Raw genomic sequence first — 4,625 nt, 5'->3', positions numbered from 1 at the left:
TTCTGGATCTTTGCGGTAGCAATAGTGGCGCTGGGATCCGCATCAATGATCTGCTTCCCTTTTTCATACCCCTTATCGGGTTCTGACTCAGAGTCGGAACATGCATCTGATTCTGAAACCTTTAGCTCAGCCACCAGTGACTGCTTGGCCCGACACTCACTTGTGTTGTGAGTGGAGCTCTTATGGAACTCGCACCATTTTCCAGTGTCCTTTCTCGGCTTCGCGGCGTTGCTCTTTGCTTGCAGCTTCGGCTGGTTGTCTTGGGCTGTCCCGCCTGGGCTTTGTCCTTTGTTCTGTGGTTTAGGGGCACCTTTCCCCTGCTTTGGATTCGCAGATCCAAAGTCTCGCTTCTTTTGTTTAAACTTCTGCTCGACCTTGACAGAATACCGGTATGCTGCGCCGAGCGAGGGGATGTTTAAGAACTGTATTTCTTCCTGGATGTACTTGTGCAGGCAGCCACGGTATTTGAGTATCAAATGTTGCTCCGAATCCTTGATACCCAACTTTGTGCGAAGGGTATGGAAAAGATTGGTGAACTCCGGCACGTCTTGGTCCCTTCCCTGCCGCAGCGTGGTCCACTTTATGTATTCATCCTCATAGCTTCCGACAGGGTAGTACTGCTCCTTGATGGCATCCCGGAACGAATCCCAGGTGGGTGCGGCTGAAAATAGTGAGCCAGTACTTTCATCCTTCTGCTCGCAGTAGGTTTCCCACCAGTCCTTGACGTGGGGGGCTGCTTTGAGAAGAGCAAAAACAATCTTTTCCCGACTCGAAAATTCATGAACAGAAAAATAACCCTCTAGCAGATTTAACCATTTATCTACGGCATCGGCGTCTATCTGACCCTCGAATATGGGGATTTCAAAATTAACTTGTACCTTAAAGGGTGTGGCATTTCCAGAGGAGCTACTGGAAGCCGATGCGCCGCTTCTGGGTAGCCGCTGAAGGATCTGCGCAAAGCTGTCCATCATCGCGTTCCGTTGTCGCTCGAGCGCTTCTTCGAGCAAGATTTTGATGGGATCTCCTGCCCCCTCGTCTTTCTTCTCGTCCGCCATGGGAGGCCGTCGGGATTTGCGAGGCTGGTCTTGCAAAGGTTCAACCAGTTCAAGCCCTAACTCCTTATATCCCGACCTTGTTGGGGACATGCAAAGAAAAACAGAGAAAAAGCAGACCGCTCTGATACCACTGATCCGGATTTAAACAGGAACGCAACAAATTACAGAGATAACCATATACACAAAGATGCAGCGGAAATAATACTTCATTTCATTAATGGAAAATACTGAAATATGCTTACAAACAGAAATGGCAATAAACTAGCTAGGGCGATGGTAGCTTATCTCTGAGAAGAGATGTGATGGCTACATGCCTCTGAACTGTTCTGAACTATATTACAATGAGGCTCGAAGGCCTATTTATTGTTGAGAAACAATGGAAAACCCTTCACATACCGAAACCTAACCCTAGAAGATGAAACGCCAAATTGTGGGCCCCGTTTGGGTAAATTGGTACATCAATTTCCCGGGGTCGTAACTTTGGCATACGATCTCCGTTTGACGCGTACGATAGCTCGTTAGAAAGATCTATCCGAGTACTACCACTTTGGGGGGCAACAATATGGCTTGGTCGCCCCAGAATTCCAAAAAAACGTCGTTTAGGGCCTCAAAACGGCTCCGGAAGTTCAGGACCCGAAAAACTGCTAAAAATAGTAAACTGTGCTACAATTAAGGAAACTGAAAATGCTGAGAAAGACAATGGTGGGGGTCCAGGTGGACCTGGCAGGTGGCCACCAATATCCACCTAGATCAGAAGAAGCGCAGCTTGAGCTCGATGCACTTCTGTACATCACAATTGCCAAAATACCCAAAATTTCTTCAACATTGCTTGAAATTTGTTTCTTTGACTCCTTGGGTGATGGGTTAGACAATCAAGGATGCATCAACAAGTAGATCAAAGTTGTCTCTCTTCCTTAGCTACATTAGGGTTTTCCTTAGCCTCTTTTTCATGTTTTTTACCCTAATATGAGAAACCTTGTTTCTTGTGAAGTAGTGCCTTGCCATGTGCCTATGAAGCTTGATGTCTCTGTTAGCCTTATTCAGAAGCATCTCCAAGTGTTCATTAACCCTTCCATGCCACAAATCCTTGTCTTTCTCAATCTCATCTGAAATGGTGTCTTCAAAGTCTGGCTGACCTAGTGGACGAGATGGTTCACTCTCTAGTGCTTTCTTTCTTTTTAGTCCTCTAGTCTTTGGCCTCCTTGGCTTGATCTAAGGCTCCTTGTCTTCAATCTGCTCACATCTGTCACTGCCTTTCCTTTGTCACCCTCTGCAACCACATCATCCCTAGGTTTAGAGAGTAAAAGTTGTTTTACCTTTAATTATCTGTTCTCCTGCTATAGGAATGCAATCATAAAGTTATTCTTTTCCAAGTCATCCTTTAGTTATCTTATTTTTGCCTCCTTTTCCTTTATAATCTCCTCAAGTGACTTGTGTGCCCCATTCTCTTCCATGTCATCCTCAAAGTGTGCCCACTCATCATCATGCAAGGGTGCATCATGTTGGTGTTTTGAAGGAGAAAAGACAAGCCTTTTCCCTCTGCTATAGGTTTTAGTCACCTCTACCACAGGTATCTTTGCCATTGATACCCTAGGTATCTGTGCAATTGATTTTCTTGAAGAGCCAACCTCTTGTGGCTTTGGTGATGGTGATGGTGTACCTTGGTTGCTAGGTTGACTAGTAGTAGGAAAAAGTGAAGTTGATTGGATGAATGCCTCCCAAGGCATGTTGATCTCTGAAAGTTGATGGAGGACAATGAATTTGACCAAGCCATGGTGAAACAAGTTATATTGATGATCCTTCCCTTTACTTTGTACCTTCTTTGTCATATTGACAAGGCTTCTATACAAATAATGAGGTAAGTTTAGAGGTTTGACTGTTGTGAATTGCATTAGGAGCCTTATGTGATACTAATAAAGTCTTGAAAACCTTCCTTCACAGGTAAATTATCTTATTATCATCTTCATTAATGGAGAATACCTATCAAGCAATTGCATAAATGGAAAAATGAGTTCCAGAGCATCCTTGTAATGTGGCTTTAAGAAAGCTTTGTAGTTCTCAATGTCTAAATCCATCCCTTTAAACTAGATTTCTCCATGATTTGGAATACCTGTAGCTATGGCAATGGCATCTGCTGAAATGATGAAGTCTACCTCGGCAATGTTGGCCTTATCCCTCCTGAAGTTGGTGGCAAAGAGGCTTGTCAATTTGACATTGGAACCTACTTCTTGGATCTTCTCACAGAAACCTAGGCAGCCCACATCTTGGAAATATTTCTTAATGAAGGGTGAGGCCATGATTTCTTGGACCTGTGATGGCTCATACCTAGACACTTTCCCACCCTTATTATACTTTTTCTTCTCAATGTCATTGTTTCCAGTTTCCATGGTTAAAACCCTAGCTAAGTGGGAAGGAAAGGGATAGGGTATGACTGCAAAACAGGGGACAAGGGACTGTGGTGTTGAAGGAATGGAATGGAGGGGTTAGGGAGTGTGTAAATTTATGGGAAAATTTTAGGGGATAGGGATAGATGTTAGGGAGTGTAGGGAAGTGATAATTCTTAAAAACAGTGGGGGGAAGGTGTGAAAATGATAAAAACATAGTCCTAGCCTAGGAAATTGTTAATGGGGCAGCCTAGGCTAGGGTTTATACAAAAATGTAGGAGATGAAGGGGAATAGGTGAGAGGAGTATGAAAGGTGTAGATGAGTGTAGGGGAGCATGAAACTTAGGGTTTTACCACTGATTTGACACAAATTCACATGGAAATGAAAAACACAGTGAAACCCTAGGAGAGGGAATTTCACTGAAAATTTTGTTTTTGAGAAGATAGATGCAAGAGAAGAGTGCCAACTGATACTTACTTGTCCAAGAGGTATTTAAAGCCTTGACTTGCTGAAATGAAACCTTGTGGATGGTTGCTTTGCCTCCAATTTGAAAATGCAGTAATGGATACCAGAAGCATAACGTAGGAGGAAAAGCATAGCGTATGAGGGTAATTTAGTATTTCAAGGAAGGATTTGGTTGCTCTGAAGGCTGGAATGCAATTTGATGATGGAGAGAGCTCTTCTTAAAGTTAAATGAAAAATTTGAATGCTTTGAATGGTCTTTTATAAGCTAGAGGTTGATTTTTTCTTAAGTCATGGAGGTGACATCATTGATCTTTTTGAGAAATGATGTGATGTGACTGCAGCATGATCTTATTTGAAATGAAATGTTACCTTTACCTTTATTCCTTTTGTTCCTAAGCTGCTAACTCCCTTTAATGATGACTCAAATGATGAACATGACTCCTTTTGCTTTAAATGAATGGCATTATGATGACAAATGAAGTGGAAACCTAGACCATGACCTAAATGATGACATATTAACCATTTCATGACCTAAGACACTTAAATGAAGACATGACCATGATGAGTGATGAAGACTATGAGTAGGTGGAGGGAGTAGCAGTGACCTAGAACTGACTAATGATCAAATTTTATTTGAAAATTAATTTTGAAACTATAACATTTTGACCTAGGACCTTATCAACCATATTGAAAGAGTACATTTGATCACTGGTGACTCAT

The sequence above is a fragment of the Pinus tabuliformis genome, chromosome 5_1, assembly GCF_031772625.1.
Source record: "Pinus tabuliformis cultivar Carrire ecotype Pingquan chromosome 5_1, CPIR1, whole genome shotgun sequence".
NCBI lineage: Eukaryota > Viridiplantae > Streptophyta > Pinopsida > Pinales > Pinaceae > Pinus > Pinus tabuliformis.
The sequence above is the reverse complement of the archived record's forward strand: the minus strand, read 5'-3'. Positions refer to the sequence as shown.